Source organism: Giraffa tippelskirchi, chromosome 11, assembly GCF_054371585.1.
Source record: "Giraffa tippelskirchi isolate mGirTip1 chromosome 11, T2T-mGirTip1v1.2.pri, whole genome shotgun sequence".
Lineage (NCBI taxonomy): Eukaryota > Metazoa > Chordata > Mammalia > Artiodactyla > Giraffidae > Giraffa > Giraffa tippelskirchi.
The window spans coordinates 146233927-146259882 of NC_137285.1; the positions used below are offsets into that span (position 1 = coordinate 146233927).

Below are 25956 nucleotides of genomic sequence, written 5' to 3' on the forward strand. Positions count from 1 at the left end.
AGGGGATCTTCCCCACCCAGGGATTGAACCCAGGTCTCCCACACTGCAGGTGGATTCTTTACCATCTGAGCAACCAGGGAAACCCAGTGTTGTCCTATAGTGCAACATTAAAAGTACTTTGAGAGAAACATATTTAAACCATTTACAATCTTATAACATGGTGAAAACAGCAACAATCCAATTCCTAAAATTAAAAAAAATCTGACCTTCTGACCTCATGTAACTCAAGAGGAAGAAGAAAATATAGGTCACAGACATCGGATGATTCAGAAAACTGTGATGCAACTTAAGTTCCTACAAGAACCAGAAGGACAAGGGAAGAGCTGCTACAAATACCAGTTATCAAGAAAACTCAAATACTAAAGCTCGGGATTACCGCGGAGCTTGTCTAGCACTTCACAGAGACCTAAACACAACAACGGTTCAGAGAAGAGAAGTCTGAGGGACGGCAAGAAGTCGAAGGGACTAACACAACTTCACAGTCTCTCTTTTGTCGGAAGAAAAATATTTGCTCTGTTTCTTTAAAAGGATAAGGGGCCTTTCTCCTGATACACTCCTAATAGCCACCTGAGAAGAAATTTCACGTTGTTCCCCATAAGGAACAGGAGCTAAATCAAACTGCAGCTGGGCGGGCCTGGGGCTGAGGAAGTCCCAGCCAAGTGTGTTTTTCATTCCTCTCTTTAAAAAGAAGAAACAAGTTTCCCAATCTGTCCCTTAAGCCAGACTGGGACAAACGGTGCCAAGAATAGTGTTTGTGACACCATCACACAGTCCCCCAAGTCAATTCTCAATCACCGAAAGCGCTGTGCACGTACGACCAGAAGGACACGATTCAGATATGTACGCAACACAAATGCCAAGATCCCCCCCCCAACTTCTAGCCACTTCCCCCATAACATGACCGATCACTCTACGAAGATGGGAAGAAAACCTCGAAAGGTTTTCTCTGCTTAATTCTAGGAAATAAATTATATTTAACAACCACTAATAAAAATCACCTAGAGGGGACTTCTCTGGTGGTCCAGAGGTTAAGATTCTGGGCTTCCAATGCTGGGGGCAAGAGTTCGATCCCTAGGTGGGGAACCAAGCTCCCACATGGCACAGCCAAAAAAAAAAAAAGTCACTAAGATTACGCACAACCTCGTGGAAACCAAAGTTAGACTTACAGGTTCCCCTTGCAATTAAAAAAAAAATTTATTTATGTATGGCTGTGCTGGGTCGCCAGTGCTGTGTGGGCTTTTCTAGTTTCGGCAATCGGGGACTACTCTCTAGCAGCGATACACAGCCTCCCCACTGCGGTGGTGTCTCCTGCTGCAGAGCACTGGCTCTGGGGTGTGTGGGCTTCAGTAGTGGCGGCACGTGGGCTCAGCAGCTGCGGTTCCCGGGCTCCAGAGCACAGGCTCAACAGTTGTGGCACACAGGCTTAGTAGCTCTGCAGCCTGTGGGATCTTCCTGGACCAGGGCTTGAACTCATCTCTCCTGCACCGGTGGATTCTTTACCACTGGGCCATCAGGGAAGCCCCTTCCCCTTGCAATTTGATCATCACCTTATTATGCTAGCCATTTCACTCCCCCTTCTAGCAATATGACTTTGGACAAATTATTTAAGCTCTTTGAGACTTGGCTGCCTCCTTTGTAAACAGGAATCATGCTACAGGCCTCATCAAGTTGTTGCAAGGCTCTAAGAAAAGTATGGTGGAGCATTAAGACCATTGCTGTTACTGTCGGTATTATTACTGAATCCTCTTTGGGGTTCACCATGGTTTCCCTCACCAAACAGTGTGACCAACTATCAGTAAAACCCCTGAGACTTCTGATGCCATGATTCCCAAGGGGGCAGACTGCTAAGAAACATTTCAAAGGCTGTTACCAGACAACAAATTAAAGGAAAAGTATTCATTTGTGTGGCAAAAAATAATTAAATGAGATTTGGGCTACTTATACATAAAAAGTGAATTAAAAAAAATAGATTCAGCGACTTTGAGCTGCATCTGTAAAACCTGGCCAATAATTCACATCCCAAATCCTCCCTACCAATAGCATTCCAAGGGTATGAATCAGAAAGTTATTAGGCCTGGAAGTGGCTGTGAGAATGCAGGCCAATGACCTCATTTATTTGAGCATCCCTCCCCACTTCACTGTAGACTTGCCTCCCATGTAGGCAAAGTCTAAGAGTCAAATCAGCCATGTAACGCCAACGTATACCAAAAAAAAAAAAAAATCAGGATTCAACCCAAGGTTAACTCTTTAAAAGGAAAAAAAAAATCCTTTAAATACTCAATCTAGGGTCACCTGTATAAGTAAAGTTCTCCCAACAACTGGAAAATTAACTACAAAATGTCAGACCTTTCATTAGAGGCCTAAACGTGTCCAAGTACCCTTTAGAAACTCCATGCGGGTGGAAATACACAGGGTTTTTCTAAAAGGTTCTCTAAAAAACTTCGAAAACTAGCAGTTTTGTTTTCATTAATAGGACTTTCTACAGGGCATTTCAGGACACTTCTTAGGACACCATATATGATCCAAGTCCAAAATGTAAGCACCGCAGCAGCAACCATCTCTGCCTCCACACAGCTCCTGACCGACTCCTGGGGTAGGCTGACCTTGGGAGTAGGGCAGGGAATGTGGGGCGAAGCATCGCAGATCTGGACTGTGACACAGGTGACAAATTCTGAAGGCAGACATAGCTGGAGATATAAAAATTTCAACTATTACTTGAATTGTGCGCAGACTACTAAAGGAGATCCTAGGATATAAGAAACTGCTAACTGTGGCTTAAGTCTGGATAGGGAAACTTTAATGTTTTATCTTTTTATCCATAATTTCTAAATAAGAGATAGTGTAGTAGATTGATATATGGGTTCTGACAGACAGGCTGATTGAACCCAGCTTGGAGAAGGAAATGGCAACCCACTCCAGTATTCTTGCCTGGAGAATCCCAGGGACGGCGGAGCCTGGTGGGCTGCCGTCTATGGGGTTGCACAGAGTCGGACACGACTGAAGCGACTTAGCAGCAGCAGCAGCAGCAGCTGTCATCTTCTCGGTGAAAGTGTTCGACGCTGAGTTGTGTCAGACTCTCTGTGACCCCATGGACTGTATGTAGCTCATCTGGTTTCTGTGTCCATGGAATTCTCCAGACACGAATACTGGAGTGGGCAGCCATTCCCTTCTCCAGGGGAATCTTCCCAACCCAGAGGCTGAACCTGGGTCTCCTGCATTGCAGGCAGATTCTTCACCATCTGAGCCACCAGGGTAGCCCCTGAGCAACCAGGGAAGCCCATTTTCTTGGTACATGACAGTTTCTTGGAATAGTTACTTAACTTCCTTGTACTCCAGTTTCATCATCTGTAAAAGGCTGTATGTATATGATAGGATTATCACTAGGATTAAAAGACTTATGAAATGAAAAGTGCTTGCTATTATATAATTCCAGTGCTTGTAACAAATAATACCTTCTTTGTATAATAAAGAATTTCAGAATGGCAGTAAGAAAAATATATTTCAGGCCACAAAGTCCTATAAACAATCAGCCAGGGACTTCCCTGGAGGTCCACTGGTTAAGACTCTATGCTCCCAATGCAGGGGACGCTGGTTTGATCCCTGGTTCAATCCCTGGTCAGGGAAGATCCACAGGCTGTGTGGCACAGCCATAAATAAATGAATAAATAAGTATGCAATTCTAAAAAAAAAAAAATTAAAATCAGCCAAATTAAAGAAAATTATTCTAAGCAAATTGAGACTGTCCACTCCAAAGGTCTCCAACTCATTTTGTGTTAAAAATATCTTACTACTGTCACCTTCAAAAACATAATAAGAAAATCTCAAGATAGAGGTTAAGATAATAACAACACTTTCATCATCTTATTCATTCCCACTATCCTCAGCATTTTACATAAAAAGTAACTTACTTATAATCCTCAGATACATGAGGCCCTAAAAGAACAAGTCACACTGTCAGCGGTGGGTTCAGAATCCAAACCCAGGCAGTCTGGCTCCAGTCTACATACTTCATTACTACAGAACACTCCTTACTGCCTGACATAAAACCTCCTATGCGGGCTCTCCTACTTCATGCGCTAGTCTCACATATATTAGGCCCTCCATCAATGTTTCACTGTTACACCATATCAACTGAAAGTCAGCCTACTGTGTATTTTTAATGTTCATTTCCCCAAAGGTCAAGAAATTAAAGAATCATGCTGAGGGGAATTCCCTAGCGTTCTAGTGGTTAGGACTCCTCACTTTCACTCCCAAGGGCACAGGTTCAATCCCCAGTTGGGGAACTAAGATCTCACAAGCTACAGGGTGTAGCCGAAAAAAAGAGAAAAATGAAAAAAAATTCTCACTCCTTCCTTTATAGCAATTTATTTACCTAGTTTTTGGGAGAAAAGGGGACTTTAAAACCTTCAACCAGAAATAATTCTGAATTTGATAAAGCACCAAATAAAACTACATCATGAAATTCAGTTACTATGTATTTACCCTACAAACCTACCAACTCCATGCAAGTAAGAAAAATTACCTATCAGGAAATAGAGATCGATGCCACAGTAAACTTCCTTTTGTATGGCAACCAGAATAGAACATAAATCTCAAAAAACATAGTCAACAAAGAATGTGATTGAACAAACTCTGTCATGTCTGTGCATATCCCTTCATCCAACATGAAATACGACATCAATACACCTGGGAAGAGGAAACGGGGAGTCTGCAGGCAGAGTCTCGTGTCAGCCCTTCCTCATCGACAGAGCAGATACATACGCTAGTGGCCTCCCTGCACCGCCCGAGTCAGGATTCTCCAAACTGAGTCTCCCCGTCCGTGATAGGTCCTCTCCAAGGACAGTCTCCATCAGTGTCTTCTACCTACTGCCACGCTGCTCCACCCGTCAAGAAATAAGAGCACATCCCTGAATCTGGGCTGATCACGTGACTTGCTTTGACCACAGAATGTGGCAGAAGTGATGATATGTCCATTCCAGGCCTGGAAACATCCACTTTTACCCTTGGAAACCAACCACCAGGCTGCAAGGAAATTCAAGACATCACACTGGAAAGAGAGGCCATACCGAGAGGTCCTGGATCATAAGACATTACTCAGAGAGAGGCCACACTAAAGACTATCGAGGTCCCAGACCAATGAGTTGAAACTCTTTTGTCCTGTCTAACCCAGCCCAGACACCAGCTGAAAACAGACAAATGAGTGACCCCAAGAGATGTGACACAGAGCAGAAGAACCAACCAGATGAGCCCTGCCCAAATTCCTAACCCACAGGGTTGTGAGAAACAACAAATCACTATTGTTCTAAGCCATAAATTTGGAGGTGGTGTGATACTATGATTTATAATAAGAAATACAAATTTGGTCTTTGTCCCCACTTTTAGCACAGATTTCCTAAAACCCTTGAACTTTCCTGAGAGAAATCTTCTGTCATTCATAAGGAGCTTCTTTTAAACTTATAAGTTGCCTTAGGGTGGTACCCCTAGAAAGCCTCAGGATTGGGCTGGTCACCACAAAAACCAAGTGTTTAGAGGGAAAAGAAAGGGGATAGGGGTTAGATGGGCCAGGAGATTAAGCACTATAAAAACTATTGAACAAGATTTGGTGACCTTCCAGATTGGTGAACACATTCACATGCCAGGAGGGTGATGCACCCCAGTTCTATGAGGACAGAAACTCCTACGTTTCAGACCCTTCCAGATCTTGCCCTATGTACCTCTTCATCTGGCTGTTCATCTGAATCCTTTATAATAAACTGCTAAGTGTAAGCTTGAGTTCTGTGAATCACTCTATCAAATTAATCCAACTCAAGCAGGGGGTTACCTCCCACCTATAAGCCATCAATCAGAAGCACAGGTGACAACCTGGACCTGCAGTCAGCATCTAAAGTCCAGGTGGTACAGTTCTGTGGGACGGAGCCCTTAAATTTGTGGGATCGGATGTTATCTTCATGTAGCATGTGTCAGAACTAGTTAAATCTGTAGAATACCCAGTCAGTGGCTGCTGAGATCTGGAAAAATGCTTGCCAGTTTTGGAAAAAACACGCAATGAGGTGGTTCTTCCATAGCAACAGATAACTAAAACACCACCTACCTAATATCCAGCACACCTAATTCCTTGTCAGGGCTCTTTCTTCCTCACTAGATTACAAACTCTGAGACATGTCTATCCCAGTCCAGTCCTTAGCCCAGTGCCTAGTACAGAAGTGAATGAATATGTGTGTATATTTATATCCAGCTATGAGGGAAGCCCAAAACAAACTCTAAACTCTCATAAAGAGCAACACCTAGGTGGAAAAAAAATGTGGTCAGTTACAGGTGGTGCTAATGGTTCAGGGTCATCAATTCAATTTCTACAAGTCAAATATCTCCAAAACGAGAAAACTTTGTACCATTAACTAATCTCAACCAGTCATTTTATCATGCATATGTCAAGAATTAGGAGATGGCCAGACAACAGAGTATGCACAAGTTAAATCTATACCCACCACTCCTAATTAGAGGGAATGAGGGTGGGACCTAAACCTAAAAACTATACACCCCAGAGATGACAGGAGTCTTTTGTAATTTTTATACTCATGTAACAATGCTTCTTTATACTCATATTTGAGACATGGCACATTCATAACAAAATACAGAAGCAGTGGATTTTCTGAGAGCAGGGTTGGGAATATGGGCTATGGTATATTCCGAGCTTGAGAGTGCTGGATATAAAAGTGATGTGATTTAATGGATAAAGATAAAACTAAGACATAAGAAGCTTCAATGACTTATTTCTACCACTGAGGTGTTACATAATCTTGGACAAATCACACTCTATGTATAAAAACTGAAAGTAATAACACCCTCTAGTCCTACCTTAAGGAATAGTATCTCTGGAATATCTCAGGAGTTACAAAAAGCTCAAGGCAAGATTACAGCTTTTCAAAGTAAAAGTCAAGTTAGGAACCAACAATAATCAGAATACACAATAATAGGACTTTGCACAAAGAAGTCTGGCACATACAGCTCTAAAAGTGCGAAGGAAACTACACTGGCTGTGAAGCAGAATCAGAGAGTACCTACCTCTAATCAATCACCTCACATACTAAAAGCAACTAATTTGATGGAATCAAGGCCTATACAATCAAAATTACACAAAGCCACTTTATAAGCAGCCAAAGACCAGAAATATTAATAAAATGCTAATGGAGGACTTCTCTGGTGGTCCAGTGGTTAAGAATTCACCTTGCAATGCAGGGGACATGCGTCCAATCCCTTGTCAGAGAATTAAGATCTCACATGCCAAGGAGCAACTAAGCCCACCCGCCTCAACTAGAGAGTCTGTTCACTGCAATGAAAGATCACGCATGACGCAACAAAGATTCCACTTGCTGCAACCAAGACCCAACACAGCCAAATAAACTAAATAATTTTTTTAAATGACCTGCACCTGTACTGCAGGCATGCATAGCATTTATGTTCAGAATTACAAACACTCTAAAATACAATTGGTCTGCTTCTAGAAAGTTAGGCTAAGAGGTAATAATGAATCAAATACCTGTACAAAGGTTGTCAGCCCAAATTTACCAAGAGATAAGCAAGCAATGTGACCTCTTTCTCTTATATCCACACCCCTCAACAAGCTTTTTAAATATATAAACTCAGTGTAAGGCAGACCACTAAGGGCATATCACAAATAAGCTGACAACTTTCAAAACGCTTTAAAGATACGAAACTAAATAAATTCGAGTAACTGTTATTATAATAAAAGGGAGGGAAAGACACCAGCTCTTCTGCTACAGATTTTGCTGACTAGAGCTTCCTAAAGTAACTCACAGTGATGTAACCTAACGTCTGCAATACAGGAAAGCATGCTCAAAAACAAAATATGATCAAAACTGGAAACAGAAGGCTGTAAGACCCAAATTTGAGACTGACAATCTTCCTTATTCTCACCTCAGAAGAATGAAAAGAAAAGAAGAGAAGTTTTTACCTGCAAACCCTTTCGGGGCAAAGAGTGAGCTGAAACCACAAGAACTCCTCCGGTTCCTGGAAGAACACAGAAGACATCACTGAGCCAAGAAGAGACCGAAGCTCAACCAAGAACACAGAAGACATCACTGAACCAAGAAGAGACCGAAGCTCAACCTTTGAGTCGCAAGCTTTCAACAGGACCCGGAAGGCCAGCACTAAGTGCACAAAAGTGGCAAGAGACTTCCAACTAGCAAGCAAAACAGAAAGATAGACAAAGAAAGAGTAGCTTTTGATGGAAGAAATTTCAGAGACAAAAACAGTTTAACCCCAGAATTGAGAACGGACCCCAGCTGCTTCAGGCACGCAGGCCTAACAGCTTTGGCAGCAACACACCTCTCATCCACAAACAACATCAGGAGGCTGAAGTGGAGCCGCTTTCAAGCCACAAAGGAGCACGTCTTTCTGTTTTCTGCGTAGTGTTTGCGGACAACCGAGTCCAGCTCTCCTCCCTGGAGTACCACACTGCCCCCAATGGCTCCTGGACACCCCCGGAGCCAAAGCAACAGCACTGTAAAAAAGCTTTGAGGACACTAAATCAGGTGTCCTCACAAGCCCAGACAGATAGGATTACTCACCAGGCAAATAAGAAAATTTAAACCTGGAAGAGGTTAAGAAATTCATCTAGGTTTGCAAGATGAGTCAGTAGGCAAAGCAGGATTTGAATTCAGGCTTTCCCTTCAGATAGTATCAGAGCTTGACTCCCAGGCCTTGGCTCAGCAGATACTGCGTTCAGTGTTCTCCAGTGTTAGAGTCAGCCCAGGTCAGGTTCTTGGCTGACTAGAACAGGGAAAGGAAAATTTTCCCTCAAGGCTTCAGGAAAAGGAGAAGTCAAATTATTAAACGCAGAGCTCTTATGCTAAAAGGTCCAGATGCCCTTCTACCTCGCCAATCACGTTCCTCAGCCAATCAAAATAAGGCACTGGATTTTAAGAAATGAGTCGTTTTAAGCTCTGACTGGAAGTTGGATTGCATTTCCCCAACTTTCCAAACAAAAAACACTTAAGGGGGACAAGCAAGATGCAAAAGCAATCACAGACAGCCAGCGAGTGTTTACTGAGCATCTAGGCGCTCAGCACCATTCTAGGCACTGAGGACACTAGAGCCAACAAGAACATCCTGCCCTCAAGGAGCACATGAGGTGATTTATGCAATAGAAGAGTAACACTTTCAAGTCCTGATAAGTGCTAGGAAGAATATATAAAAAGTAATGTTGTTTAGAGGGGACGGATTAAAGGGAGGAAATCAAGAATTCAGAATCATTTCTACTTTTCTATTACTATGAGCCTGAAGAAAATATGATTAAGGAGAAATGTTAAAATACTTTCATTCAAATTAATACTACAATATAATCAAACATCACTTCCTATTTTTAAATAACTACATATATAAAACTAAGTTTGAAATAGCCTTCAAAGAAAGTATTCTTACCTCAAAAGTTACAGCAAACTTAAAGCCTCTACACATATGGCAGAAAGATCCCAATACTTATCCACCAATATCATCCACTGACCGATAAGGACGAGTGGGAGAGTATAACACAGATTTAAAACAATACTTTTATGGAACATTCACTGAATGTTTGCAGCATACCTGACAGTGCTAACGAAGCATTTTTCTACACATTATCTCATTTATTTCTCACAGTGACACTGTGAAGATCGGTACTATCATTATCCCCATTTACAAATCACAAAACTGAGGCTTAGAAAGGTTAAATGATTTGCCCATGTGGAGGGGAGATTCAAATTCAATCAGATGCCAAAGTAGATGCTCTAACCACTATACTATACTGCTTCTACAGAACAAGCACTAAACCTCAGATACAGGGAAAAAAAAACCTTTTTCATGTCCTCACACCTATGTCACAGAGACTTAATTCAGGAGACAGAGAAGGAATAAATCTGAATGACTCCAAGTCGGGACATAGTGCTATACCCGTAATTCCGCAAGATCCACGGCTTAACCTCCCTATCTATAAAGGAGCTAACCTCACAAGCGCTAACCATTACTTGCCCCCTGGTAGGCTGTGTTAATTATTATTTGTAATATATACGCAGGTCATCCACTGAAAGAGACAAGGAAAACTACAATGTTATGATTACTACTGCCTTGATGCTAGGGCAAACACCAGAAATCGATGTGAGTAAATTATGTGCACCAAGAATGTAGGGTTTGAAGGACTTCCCTGGGGGTCCAGTGGCTGAGACTCCACACTCCCAATGCAGAGGGCCAGGGTTTGATCCCTGGTCAGGGAACTAGATCCCGCATGCTGCAACTAAAGAGTTTGCACGCCACAACTGAAGACTGCACACCCCACAAGGAAAACTGAAGAGCCTGTGGGCTGCAATTAAGACCTGGTGCAGCCAGGATTAAAAAAAAAAAAAGTAGGGTTCAGGAATCATTTAACTAGTTTTACCTCTAATATTTTTCCTTTAAAAAAAATTTATTAAAGCAATTCATACCATATGACCCAGCAATTGCACTCTTGGGCATTTATCCAGAGAACGTACATTCACATAAAAAAAATTGTACACAAATGTTTATATCAGCTTTATCTGTAATAGTCAAGAACTGGGGAAAAACTCAGAAGTTCTTCAATGGTCACTAAACAAAACTAAGGCATATCCAAACCTGGGAATACTACTCAGCAACTCTATTGATACATGCAACTTGGATGACACTCCAAGGAATTACACTGCACTGACCAAAAGGCTACATTCTGGGAATTCCCTGGCAGTCCAATGGTTAGCACTCTGTACTTTTCACTGCCTGGGCCAGGTTCAGTTCCTGCTCTAGAAACTAAGATCCCACAAGCCATGGAGCAGCCCCTCAACAAAAAATTTTTAATTAAAAAAAAAAAAAGGTTACATACTATATGATTCTATTTATGTGACATTCTTGAAATGACAAAGGAAGACAGATCTGTGAGATTACAGAGCTGGGGGAAGGAGATACTGGCTGCCTTCCCCAGAGGATATGTTTTCTAGATTCTCTGCACAAAAACTTTACCGCAACTTTATCCACCGCGCTGTCATCTCACGGTGACATGGAGGTTGCAGTGACTCTAAACGGGCATCAGGAAAGACCCTGTGGGATGGAAATGTTTGGTATCTTGACTGTATCAATGGCAGCACCCAGGTTGTAACAGTGTCCTGTGGTTTTCTAAGATGCTGCCATTGCCATCGGGGGAAACTGGGCACAGGGCACACGGGATCGGTCTCACTATTATTTCTTAAGATGGCATGTAAACCGAAAATCATCTGTAAACAACGTCTAATCAGAAAAAAAGGAGAAAAAAAACATTACACATGCCTCTTGCAACAAGTAAAGCAACAGTCTGTGGTCAACAGATTTTGTTTTCTGTATCAAAACGGGATCATATATACTATACATTAACCTAACGCCTATGTTCTTACCTGTCACACGGGGACTCCCCTGGCAGCCCAGTGGCTGGGGCTCTGTGTTTCCAATGTAGGGGGTACAGGTTCAATCCCCGATTGAGGACATAAGATCCTACATGCCACATGGCCAAATTTTTTTTTTTTAATCACTATATCGTAGAGAGCTGGGGGGGGGGAGTCTTTAAGTGCCAAGCAGGATGGCAGGTATAGAATATTTTCTGACTGGGGCAAATCTGACAAATGTTTCTAATGCTCGCGTGCCATTGCTGAGTCAGGTGCCTTCAGTGAGAGCACAATATACAAGTGGCATTCTAAAGAGATCTGCAGAAATGCAAGGTCTGCAGCAGCTCTTCCAGGATCCTACCCCCTTCTCTGCCTCCTCCAAGTAACCATCCTTATGGGCCCACAGAGGAAGAAATGCTAAATGGTTTCTTTTGAGCAAAAACTTCCAAGAGGGGATAATGCTCCCACATAGTGAAGCCACAGCAAACAAACTTCTCTGAAAATATATTCCCCCTTGAAGCAGGAGTACAAACTGTCTTGTTGATAACAGTGAAGACTACCACTATTAAGTGCTTCACGTTTTACGTACTCCATCTCTAGAGCCCCTTGCTACCCCTTTGCCATTTTACAGACCAAAATCTGGCTTGATGAAATTACTAGCCCGTGATCAAACAGCCAGTATGTGGTGAAGATGGCATTCAAAGCTACAAGTGCTTTTTCCACTTTATCAGATGCTTTTCCATTTAGCATGTCTGGGGTGACTATATATGTGCCAGGATCTATTATCGGCGACAGTGACAGAGGAAAAAACCAACAAATATAACCTAGAAAAGGTCTCCAACATCAGAAGTTTCTGAAGGCAGCTGCAGTATACTGGAGCTGTAACTGCCATACTGAAGCGCGGCAAGTGTTATAACATACAAAGTGCTGCGGGTTTGAAAAATCCAACCATCAGCCCCAAAGCAAGACATACTCTCTCACACTAGCTTCCTTACAATTGTTCTCAGTTTCAGTTCCATTCGGATATTCCGCAAGTCACATGTTTTTCTCTGTGATTCCTTAGCAAAAGTTTGTGCAGTGGCCTTCTATACAAAACACTGTCCCAGACATGCTCAGTATGAATGGAAGCGTGCCAGCTCAAATCAGCAGAAAGCTCCTTAATGCCGTAATGTTTTGAAATTTTGGCAATGAAAAGAAATGAATGTTTTTAGTCAAATCATGGGTGTACAGAGTTAAATGTGACTTAGACATCACTTTGAACACAGAGTCTTAAAAAGGTATAAATCCATTTGCCCGTTTTTATAAGACTCACAAGGGCAGCTCTCAGACAAAAAGCCCAGGTCTCTCAACTCATTGTATAGGGTTCCTTTCCACTCTTTATGGCCAACGAAAACAAACTTAGTGATGTTCAAGTTTTTCTCATTTCATCAATGATAGATGCATTCATGAATCATGTGCAGTTTAAAGACGAACTTTATCACAATCAGGAATGCTAGGCACCCATGAGATACATACACACAGAGGTAAAGGAGACCCTTTACTTCTACCCTACCTATCCTTGATATGACAGAAGCTCTTCAGGCATTTGGGAGGGAGATGTTAATACACTAAAAAATTGCCATCATCCGCAAATGTCATCATTGTTTTAGCAATAGCTAGTACTGGGGGGATATCTATTGATACTATGAGGCAGGCACTCAAGAGTATTTACATGGTATTCCTTATCCTTACAAACACTCTTGAAAAAGGTGTTATATTGTCTTGTATACTGGTGCACACCAGGTTTAAAGAAGAATCCCCAAACCCCACAGCTGCTCAGGGGCTGGGCTAGACTTTAAACTCTAGAGTCCATGCTCTTTCCCACTCCATGCTCCCTAGGAAGAGAATATCTGCCCTGTCTGTACACGCGGCTGTGACATCAAGTGGCCTCAAACTTTGACATTATTTCTTGAATGGCAATTATGTAATTTAGCCATCTTTTCAATCTTCGGATTGTCTTAACTAATTTTCTTCCATGACTCCTTGGTGGTCTTCCATGTTTTCTTCCTTTATTTTTTTTTAAGAAGCAAAATCCTTTGTCCAAATGATATCTTATGTGAAAAACACTAAAATATAAAACAGATCAAATCAAATATAAAATATAAAACAAAATATATAAATACCATATATATATACACACATATATATGGTATATTTATATATATGAAATGCCAACCTGCTTCAGTATTCTTATCTCAGAAATTCCATGGACAGAGGAGCTTGGCAGGCTACAGTCCGTGGGGTCCCAAAGAGTCAGACATGACTGAGTACACATGCACGCGTGTGCACACGTGCACACACACACACACCCCCGTATGAAAACCAATGGACCTCACCACACGATTTTCATAAGAGCCCTGAGATTCCCTCATGAGGCATCACTTTTTCTTATCCTTTACAACAGAGATGTTGCCATTCACGTTATAGGTTTCTTATGACTATTAAGTGAAGGAACAAATATAAACTTCCCAGAACAAGGTAAGTATTCAAAAGTTGGCTCCCCTCTCTTTTATCCTGCAGAGGTAATCAGTTCAGCTCAGTTCAAGAAAGCTCAATAAAATACATTTGATGGTATTTTTAGTAGCAGAGACATAAACAAGTAAATGCTCCCATAGCTCAACTAAAATAAACAAGCCAACAAACCTTTCATTAAAGAGACCAATGGTAATACTCCCTCCCAGCCGAGTTTCCAGTCAATGACCCATGGATCTCAGAGCACAACTTTCCTAGCAGACCTGAGATACCTTACTAGGCACCATAATGCAGACCAAAAGTGTCACGCGAATGAGTTAATGTTGTTCTGCTGCTGCTGCTCCTAAGTCACTTCAGTCGTGTCCGACTCTGTGCGACCCCATAGACGGCAGCCCACCAGGCTCCCCCGTCCCTGGGATTCTCCAGGCAAGAATACTGGAGTGGGTTGCCATTTCCTTCTCCAGTGCATGAAAGGGAAAAGTGAAAGTGAAGTCTCTCAGTCGTGTCCGACTCTTAGCGACCCCATGGACTGTAGCCTACCAGGCTCCTCCATCCATGGGATTTTCCAGGCAAGAGAACTGGAGTGGGGTGCCATTGCCTTTTCCTAATGTTGTTCTAAGCACCTTAAATTTGGCACTTCCTGAGCTGAGCATACAAATTGGCAACTTAATACTACATTTAATGAGTAATTTTATGCTTATGTTCTGCAACAGAATCTAATGTTCATTTTGCCCATCTTCTGGCTTCTATTTCTCCAAGCACTACAAACCAAAACGTGCTGATCTCATGTGCACCTTCACCCAGGCAACATTAACCTGGCCCTTCCTAAACTCCTCACTAAGAATCTATCACCTTACTGATGAACCTATTGGCAGGGCAGGAGTAGAGACAGACTTAGAGAAAGGACTTGTGGACACAGAAGGAGGTGGGGGGGGAAGAGAAGGTGGGATGAATTGAAAGAGTTGCACTGAATTACATACGTTACAATGTGTAAAAGTTACAATGTGTCAAACAGACAGCTAGTGGGAAGTTGCTACACAACACAGAGAGCTCAGCCAGTGCTCCCGGTGACCTAGAGCGGTGGGATGGCGGGTGGAAGAGGGCTCTAGAGGGAGCTGATACATGGTATACTCATGGCTGGTTCACGGTGCTATAAGACAGAAACCAACACAACATTATAAAGCAATTATCCTCCAATTAAAAATACATTTAAAAAAAGAATCTATTATCTTTAGTCTGCTACTGAAAATGTGCTCCCTTTTCTGTATGTGTAACAGGAGACTAAGTCCATTTTCGCAGGAAAAAGGTTCTCAGTCCCAGTCTAAGCCCGACCAACAATTCTCAAATCACCAACTTTATGGAGACTGCAGGTGTTGGTTCCGATCCCTACAGCTTAGGAAGAATCACAACAATAATACATCACACCATCATGAAAAGATTCATTTATAATAAAGAACACACCCCTAAGCGTTCAACATGGGAGCCAAGAAGGTTCAGAGTGCTAATCTTCTATTTCACCAGGAGACTTTGAGCAATTCACCTACTCTGTAATGATGATTTCTTCATAAGGAAAATGAAAATATACTCATTAAAATGCCAGCAACACTGCTTGATTAACCATCACACTACTATTTCCTGGGGTTAACAGGGACCTCAGCAAGTCATCTTTGTCACTGCCCTCATTTCCTAACAAGCCCACACTGACATCCTAGAAAGATCTTTTCGAAGTCTTTGGGAAAGATATTTCACAACCCTCCTTGGTTAACATTTAAGTATCTGTAGTCAGGAAGTTCTTTCTAATTTGTAATCTATATCCCTTCTGTTGCAATTAAAACACATCTCCTCTTGTCCACTAAGGAAAGAGAACATCTGCTTAACACCACCTGAACAACATCCCTTCAAGAGAAAATATAGGAAGCCTATTTCAAATGACTTCATGTAAATGCAACATGGCTTTAAATGGGTCACCTAGACAAAGGACATAATTAAGAGCCTTAAACTACCAGTTCCATCACTGACTTGCTCTGAAGATGACAGGAAGTTAAAACCATGCAGATGCTGTACCTCAATTATGCCATCAGTAAAATGCAAAGAATAAAACCAGTAAAGGAGAACTCAGTTCCTGAAGAAGTTCAATATACAGGAAAGAGAGTCTCAATCCCAATCTAAGCCAACTCTCAAATCAGACACTGTCTATAAAAACCGCAGGTGTTGGCTTTCATCCCTACATTTCAAAAAGAATCATTAACAATTACATTAGTATAGGGCTCTGCAATTCCACTCCTAGGTACATACCCAAAACAATTGAGAACAAGTACACACACATTCATGTTTACAGTAGCACTATTCATAATATCCAAAGGTGGAACCAGTCCAAATGTTCGTTAACAGATGAATGGATCGACAAATTATGGTGTGTGTATATACACACCAAAGGTTACATACTGGATGATTCCACTTATATGAACTATTTAGAAAATATCCATCCACAGAGACAGAATGCACACTGCTGGATTTCAGGGGGAGGAAAAATTTTAAAAAACTGCTCAATTGGGAAGAGGATTTACTTTGGAATGATGCAAATGTTCTGAAACTAGAGGTAGCGGTTGCACAATATTATGCAAATACCACTGAACTTTTCACTTTAAAATGGTTAATTTTGTGTTATGTGAATTTTACCTTGATAAATTATTTTAAAAGAAAAAAAAAAAAAACAATTGCTAGGAGAACTAATGGGCACAATTACCATAAAATCCTTAGCCTTTCCCAGGAAAGTCAGCATACAAAATTATAGGTAGAATAGCAGCCAAAATGTTTAATATGACCTCAATATACCCAATTAGACTTTGAGTAAAGAGTGTGTAAAAGGCAAACAAAATAGAAACTGAAATAAAGTCTATAGTCATAATTACACAGTATCCTACATAGAAAGAAGAGTCAATAAACAGGTGAATGAATAAAGAGAAATAAAATAAATAACCAAGCATATCAGCTAATCAGCTATGGAATGAGCTTTAAAAACCAATAATACTGAAGTACAAAAGACCCACTAGGTAGGGAGTAAGACAGAAAGGCTAACGACAGCAAAGCTGAAAAGTACCTAAGCCTTAAACTCTGACGCCACATATAAAGACCATGAGAATCTTTATCTCATCATTGCAAATATCCTCATTCCCTCTCCTCTTTCTCCATTAATACAACTTTTTTGCAAGACACCAAGGTTAAAGCAGCCAAGGACACCAAAATGAAATGGTATGGTTCCTATGTTCCCAGACCTTCTAATATTACTTCTTCTTCCTGAAGTCTTACTTTTCTAAAAAAAATTTATTCATTTATTTGACTGCATCAGGTCTTAGATGTGGCAAGAGGGATCTAGTAGTTCCCTGACCAGGGATCAAACTCAGGTCCCCTGCATCGGGAGTCCAGAGTCTTAATCACTAGACCACCACCGAAGTCCCAAAGTCTTACTTCTTATGTGAAGATAGACATGTTAATCATAAAAACACACCAACCATCTCCACTTCCTCCCTTTTCACTTCTTCAACACTGTTCTTGCTATGATCATCAGTGATGTCTGTTTTGCTAAATTAAACAAAATATAGGGCGTCACTTCCTCTTTGAAACACGCTCCTCTCTCAGTTTCTGAGATTTTCTCCAAAATTTCTTGGAGCTTGGTCCTGAGCGATCTTCAATCCTAGTCTTAGACACCTTTCTTCTGGGTAAACGCATCCATTTTCCTTGGCTGTAAATCCTACCTATATACCACGGGCATCCAGATTTATTTCCAGCACCACTTCTGAGCATTAGCTCAGTAACAGCTTACTTGATGTCTCCATTTATATTATTTCACAGATAACCCACACTGAGCATGACTGAAATTGAGGCCTTCCCAACTTGAGTTGGAATCTACTCCTCCTCCATTGCTTCCATCTCAGAACTAGCAATTTAATCTACCTAGATACTCACACCAGAAATCTGGGAATCATACCTGATACCTCTCTCTTCCCACATATCCAATCCATCATTAAGTCTTCCTGTTCTCATTCTAAAATATCTACTGTATCTTTGGAGGGGACCACGGATAGTTTCAGTCAAATGAAAATTATATTGTAATTTCTACCTTCCTCCATCTCCTATGCCTACAGCCTAATCCAAACCATCATCATCTTCTGCCTGGACCACTACGTGTGCGTGCGTGCTAAGTTGCTTCAGTCGCTTCCAACTCTTTGCAACCCCATGGACTGCACCCCAGGCTCCTCTGTCCATGAGATTCTCCAGGCAAGAATTCTGGAGTGGACTGTCATGCCCTCCTCCAGTGGACCTTCCCAACCCAGAGATCTAATCGGCGTCTTAGGTGTGCCCTGCATTGGCAGGTGGGTTCTTTACCACTGGGAAGATGGGAAGAGCTACCACTAGTTCTTTACCACGAGCGCTGTGTGGGAAGCCCCTGGACCACCATAAACCACTCTGATTATCAGACATCCCCCGACTTCCTCTTCTTCCAGACTTCCCATAATTTCCAATTTTTTCCCTCAAAGATTTCCAAAAATTTCCACAACATAGCCAGAATAAGTTTTTAAAAATCATATATTAGGTCACAACAGTCGTTCTTAAAACCTTCAAAGGCTTCCAATTATACTGAGGGGAAAAATACAAAATCCTTGACACAGTCCTGCCTAAGTCTCTCTCTTCTTCCTATGCCCCCATTCTCCCTCACAGCTCACTGTATTCAAACCACACCAGGCGTCTTTCAGGTTCTCAAATGTGCCAAGTTCTTTCCCACCCCAAGGCTTTCACGCATGCTTATTCCCTTCTGTTCCCCTTTCGTCCTTCTCACATCTGCCTAAACATCACTTCTTCAGAGAAATCTCCCCCAAAGCTCCCATACAATTCATGGCCCCCCACTATAATCCTTTTTACCTTTCCATCATAAAACTTTGCACACTATATAATTATATATTTGAGTATTTTTTGTTTACTGTCTCTCTCTTCCTCTGTATCACAGTCTCCATAAGGGCATAAACAATATCTGTTTGCTTTTTTTCCCCCTCACTGTAGTCCTGGTATAGTAGCAGTAATTTAGAGAGTTTAGAACTGTTGCAAGTAGTTTAGAATCAGCATAATTTAGGGATCAGGGGCAGGGGAGCCAGGCTGCTTGGATTCAAATCCTGGTTCTGCCACTTACTTATGAGCTCCATGACCTTGAGCAAACTGCTTAACCTCTCTGTGCCACCATTTCCATATTTATAAAATGGGGAGAACCAAAGTACCTACACCAAAAGGCTGTTCCAAGAATGAAAAGAATCAATGATGCAAAACACTTAGTACAGTACCTGGTGCAAAGCACTTCAGTAAACACTGGCTCTGATCAGCTCTTATTATGGCATCCTCACCACCTACCACAGAAGCATTCAACAGACAGTCATTCACTGGATGAATGACTGGAAAAAAAGATTTTACTATAATCTTTAAATAGGCTTTTGTAAATGACACAGCAGGAATATTATAGAGATTTGGAGATAAAAACATAAACAGCTAACGCAAAGACCGAAGAAACCCAAAGTTTATAATGGCATAAAGTGATAAGAGCAATAAAAAAAACCTAACTCGACCGGATACTCAGTCTTCATAGTTAAGCAAAAAAACAGTTCACTTTTCCAGAAGTTTACCCAAGGAGACTTGGTAGCTTTGACTTTTCCCTAAAGTATCACCCTCTTCCACAACTTCATTTTCTTCAAGATCCTTCAAGCACCAACCACAGTCGAAATAGATGGTAAAATTCATCTAACTTTACTAGATACTAATATTCGTAGAAATATTAGATACAAATATTTTCTACCTATTTTGCAAAGAAATGTTTTTCTGTTCCTAAAATACCTCTGGACTGTTTTGCTACATATATTACAAAATCCTTCAAGTTTTGCCATCTATCTTGTATCTGGAATCCTTTCAGACACTGTTACTTTAGAGGTTTCCTCCTTTCCAGCAAAGGCTCATCTTCTTACTTTAAGTTACTCAGAAGGACACTGAGGAGAAGGAGGGACAATTATGTGCTTTGTCCTTTATTCCTACTTCTTATTCAAGTTTTCTCAAAAGACCCTAAACTTCAATTTCTGCATCACTATTATCTGTTCTGCTTTTGAAAAACATATAATCTTTAGCTTGCTATAATAATATTGAAAACAATTTGACAGCTGGAGTATATAGTGCAATGTGCTATTCTAAATGCTTTACATATGTCAACTCATTTAATTCTCACAACAACCGTATGATGTTCTACAGATGAGGAGAGGCAGAGAGAGGCACAAGTAACTTGCCCAAGTCACAGAGCTAGTAAGTACTGGCACTGTGATTTGGACCCAGAGTGCCTGCCTTCAGAGTCAGGACCACTATGCTATTATTTCAAGAGTTTGGCAAGACATATTTTTCTGCCTTGTTTTCACAGGTCAGCTAGACTGAAATACTCTGATTCTCTCCCCAAATCAAGGATGCATACGAATCCTTGCCAACTCGGCAAAATTTCAGATGTTTCATTATATCATTGGCATATATACCTAAAGCAACGTAATTTTGGTTCATGGGAAAATGTATGTTCTATCCTGGGAAGTAGAAATAAACAATGAAATCATGAAATGTGAAATTTGCCTGAGTTAATTTTGCAGACATAAATATGATTCCAGTGAGTAGCTGAAAAAAATGTTTGAAAATACTTTTAATTTCTTGCAGGAAAAGTACCAAACAAGATTGTAGGTGTTATTATTAATATATACACACTCAACAGCAGCCTACATTTTTCCTCTAATTTCACAATTCTCCTAAGTCTCTCCCTTTGCGAGCGTGCCAAGTCGCTTCAGTCGTGTCTGACTCTTATGTGACCCCATGGATTGTAGCCCACCAGGCTTCTCTGTCCATGGGATTCTTCAGGCAAGAATACTGGAGTGGTTTCCCATACCCTCCTCCAGGGGATCCTCCCGACCCAGAGACAGAACCTGAGCCTCCTGTCGCTCCTGCATTACAGGCGGATTCTTTACTGCTGAGTTATCAGGGAGACCCCAGGTCTCTCCCTTTACATAAAGCTAAATACTTCAGCTTATTCCCTGCTATGAACATATGAAGTACACAGTTTTCAAATTCACTGAACTCAACTTCCAAAGAATAGCTTTTTTGGGGAAAAAACTAATAAATGGAAACTATAAGAAGTAAAAATTAAATTCATTAGTCAAGCATGCTGGATATTCATTAAGTCACGGTTCTCCTTCACTAAGCCAAATCCAGTGTCATCATACATGAAGTAACAAGACCAATGTTACATACAGCAATCTTAATAAAGACGCCCACTGTAATGGCAGCGGGGCACTTTAATTCACTGGACCATGGTGTGTTGTGGCTGCAACTTTTCAGGGGATGTAGTGCCAACTCCCACAAATGCCCAGGGCATCCCTCATGCCTTCATCCCTCTCCCTCAGTCCTTGTCTGTTTCCTTAACAGCACAGCCTAAATTTCAATCTTTATCAGATACCGGGTCAATTTGCTCCCCACTCGAATTAATTCCATAAGGCCAGGAACACTCATGTCTTACTTTTGTACCCCAGCATCTAATGAGCCTTCCATAATTTTTGTTAGATGAACAAAAGTCTGAAAAGGTAAGGGTTGAAACATACAGTGACAATCAAGAAAGAGTTCCAAAAGGTCTGACTGGAATATTTCACACCTCAGGACAAAAACACAGTACCACAGTGCTCAGAGAAGAAAGGAGAAAGTTTAGGTGAAGAAGTGATTATCAACCCTAAGAGCAAAGGAAGAGATGGAGAACACGACAGAAAAGACTATACTAATCTACAAACAAGCCAGGACTAGCTGGAATAGAGGGAATAACAGGCAGCACCTAAAACTTCTTTCCCTAGCACTTCCAAGGACAGAGTCCCTGACACAAACACATTAGTAAGCTTCTCCAAGGCACTTAACGTTTGTCACTTTTATTTTCCATGACCGACAGGCACAAAGCTGCCTTCAAAGAAGCAAGCGGTCCAAGAACCCAGATGACATCAATTCATTACTGCTGCAAGATAGCATAGAAGTTAACATCTGAAGAGCACCTTATCTTTTCAAAGCAGCTTCATGTATTTTCTTTTTCTCAACAGAAGTTAATTACAATAGCAGCATTATCTTTCCCATTCTTTAAATACAGACACATAAAAGCACTCAAAGCCTTGAATTTGAGTCCTACCTCTGCTACATATGTGCTGTGTGATCTTGGACAAATTATTCACTTCTCTGTGATCTGAGTATCCATGGGGAAAATAGTATGTACCTTAAAGGACTGTTCTGAGCATTAAGTGAGATTAACACTTGCAAAGAACACGACACAGTAAACGCTCAATAAAGGAGACTAACCTTCCCTACAGCCTCCTTAAATAGTTCCTACTAGATTTCTCAGCTAGTAAGATGGGAAACCTAGGACTTAAACCCAGGCCGCCTGATTCCTTAATCTGTTTTCTTCCAGCCACACTGCTTTGGCAGACTGCTGCATACTACTGACACATAAATATACTGACAATAACTGATCACAAAATTTTTATCTATCAGTAACTAATTTTAGCTTTGAAAAAAAGGGACCAAAAAAACCTGATCTAATTAATTTGGGGGGAGGAGGGGTTTGAAAATACAAAACATAAATTACATCCCCAAACCGCAGCAGAGGTGGTACCACAGCACTTCCGTACAAACAAAAAAATATGACAAGAAACAGAAAGTTCTCTCTGGGTTTATGAGGAACAATTGGAGAAAGAAACAAGCATGACTATGATTAAAGGAACTTAAAAAACCTTAGTTTTTTTTTTTTTTGGTAAACCAAACCACTGGGCAAAAAGATTTGCATCCCATTCCAAAATAACTTGATCAGGGCTGAGAAGTATCTTTAAAAAGAAACTGCAGTGTGCTAACAACAAACTTTTTCTTCCGAGTCTTTTAAGAGTAAGATAAATGGGAAGAGTGAGATAAACCACCAACGTAAATTGTCAACATTCATGAAGATCCTTGAAGATCATAAATGTTTGTTTTGGATTTAGTATTAATAAGCAGCATAAAGGAGCATGATCAAAAGGATAAAAGTTTCATAAGTAATCTAACACAAGTTGAACATATCTTGAAAATTATACAGTATAAAACTAAGCTATTATTCTGTTAATAAAAATAACCAACTGCTTTCAAGTGACACATATAACTAATCTTTTTCAAGTGGTATACATAACTCCTTTCAGGATAAGTTCTAAAAGACATTCAAAGAAGTTCACATCTTTAACAATCCCCAAGAACTTTCTTACTAAAAGAGAAGACAGAATAATTCAGTCACATTCGGAATTTGTAAATTCTGAAAAGAAAGGCCAAAAGAGAGCTTGACCTGACATTAGCAGAACAAAAGATTTAACCCAGAAAAGTAAAAGTTGAATGTCTACCACAAAGCAGGGGAGAAGCTGATAAGAAGTTCTACCCTTTTCCACCACAACCAAATTTCTTGTCCTCTCCAATTCAACTTAAACCTCTGCTAATTATTTTCCACAGAAGCATAACAAAATACTCCTAACATTTCTTCCTGACACTCAGAGCAAATTTCATTTCTTATTTAGCATTCATTAGGAGCCACTAACTCTAAATTCTATGCAGAACCTATCAATCTCCAGGGGAATATGTCCCTCCCTTCTCTAAATTCTTTGTTGTTGTCATTGTTCAGCAAGTTGTGTCTCTTTTGCAACCCCATAGACTGTAGCCTGCCAGGTTCCTCAGTCCATGGGATTTCCCAGGCAAGAGTATGGGAGTGGGCTGCCATTTCCTTCTCCAGATGTTCTTCCCGGACCAGGGATCAAAGTGGGGAAGCCCTCTAAATTCTTTTCTCTGATATTAAATTCTCTTCTGTCATAGAAACTTTTTCAGAGAACACACATTAGCCTAACTTCCCAATCTAGGTTCTCCATAAAGACAGTCTAGTGACTCTTCATTAATCTCTCTTCCTGGGAGCACTCAGGATCTGGCAATTAGGAAATCACTCAAGATCAAGGGCCCTTCATTTAAATGCTGTTGACCTCATTAAAATGATAATGATAATAATAATACAAAGAAAAAACAATAATCCTTCCAAAACTCATGTGAGAAGTCTAAATTTGTTAAAGTACATAGACTTGTACAGTCTCCCTCCAAGGACTACAAATTTAGTCTCTTCTCCCTTAAGAAAACCCAACTCCTACTGATTCTAAATTTGTACTATGGAAATACTTATTCAACCTAGAATGACCTCTAGGTTGATTATTTTTTTCAACAAAGAAATTACACAAATTAGAATCATGCCACTAAATCCAATGAAAACAAAACGAGGAAGAACATTCAGTCTCAAAAGTTTCCGGGCTAGGAGAGAAAAGGAAAAGATAATGGAGTTCCCATATTTAAACTTTCAATTTAAATATGTCAATATTTGAAAGACTTCTACACATAGCCTTTTTAACTCTAGTATCTGCAGTAACTAAGTCACTAATGCAATACAACAACACTGGCACAAAAGCGACTCCTTGGGTTTTATTTGGATTCTTCCTAGAAAGCAGTCTCTCAGGACAAATATCTGACTTCAAAATCTTGACCATCCTCTTCAGGACATCAGGTACTTAACACCACAGTTGAAAGACTTCCAATGAGAAACAGGCTGAGGGGAAGGAAGAGACATAAGTATCAACCCGAAAACAAACCAGACGGCGAACAAAATTTTCTATCAAGAAACAGAAAGAAATTGTCATGACTCCACCCGCTAAAATGATACAGACTTTCAAAGCAAAACCAGCCGCAAGACTGCGTGTTCCCTTTACTTCCGAAGTCTCCAGGGACGGAATCTACCTATATTCCTCGGGAGGAGGAACTAGAGAGATAATCAAACGACAAATCACTATGTGGATAAAATGACTGGTGAAGTATGGGGCCGGAGGAGGGGGGACACACAGTGAACTGGTAAACAACGAAAAAATGAACTCACGGTGCATTTAAAGATCTGTGCGGGATGCGGGGAAAGTCAGGTCCCAGATCAACCTCAGTTTCCCTACCCCCAAAAAAGGCGAGAACGTGACACTTGGCTCAGAGGAACGAGAGGGCCCTGCGGCCGCAAGCCTCCACCTATTCAAGGGTCCCTCGGAAGGCCGGACTCGGAGGGTGTCCCCAGTACAACTGAGTCGTGACACCCGGAGCCTTTGGGGGGCGGAAGGCCAGAGCGCGCAAAGCTCTATCCGTCCCTGGAAAGCGGCTTCTCCCAAACCCGGGGGGTACCGACACCCTCCCCGGACCCGGCGAACCCTACCTCCCGGACCACTCCTGGCGGCAGCCCAGCATCCCTCCCTCCTTCCGGCTTCTCCCTCCGCTGCCCGCCGCCTCTCCGACCGCGCCCCCGAACGCCGCCGCCGTGTGGCTCCTCCTTCGCCCGAGTCTCCGCGGCCGACCGGCCCACCCGCCGGCGCCAAGGTCTTCCGAACCCGGCGCGGAAGGATGCCGGGCCCGGGCCTTCCAGGCTCCTCCCGGGCCTACCTGCGAGGCGGGCGGGGGCTCGGTTTGCAGCCCAACGGGTACGACTGAGCCGCGCACTAGAAGGAGAGGCGAGAAGGAAGCGAGGGGTCCGCTCCGCCGGCCAGCGGGAGAAAGCAGCCTGAGCGCGGAGGCCTCGCGGACGAGACAGCCTTCGACCCGGCGCCGCAGCCGCCGCCGCCGCCGCCGCTCGGGAGACATCAAGCGAGAAGACTGCGCAGGAGATCACCGAATAGTCGAACGCCCCAGACCTCAAAGGAGGAGCGCCCAAGCAATCGTTCAGGGAACCGCAGTCGAGCGTCGAGAAGCAGCTTCGCTCCAACTCCGGGTCCGGCTCCTGTCCAAGGCATAAATAAACGAACTCAGATAGCCGTGGAGGCAGAGTGGACTGGGCTTCTGCCATTTTCTGTGTCCAGTGCGGGCTGTCTAAATAGTTTATAGAGAACCAGAATTTCTCATGAGAATGTTGAAAATC

The 25956-nt window shown here is 41.7% G+C and overlaps 1 protein-coding gene across 16 annotated transcripts in view; it reads right to left on the reverse strand.

Moving 5' to 3' along the window:
• Positions 1-25698, reverse strand: part of AMBRA1 (autophagy and beclin 1 regulator 1) — a 168093-nt gene extending 142395 nt beyond the window's left edge. For 15 of the 16 annotated variants that reach the window (XR_014068243.1, XR_014068242.1, XR_014068241.1 and 12 more), the window contains exon 1: positions 25485-25698. The gene's annotated coding sequence lies outside the window, so the exon portion shown is untranslated. Of the gene's footprint in view, positions 1-25260 lie in introns of all 16 variants that reach the window. The other variant, XM_081538473.1, reaches the window with a different exon arrangement.
• Positions 25699-25956: the final 258 nt, after the last annotated feature.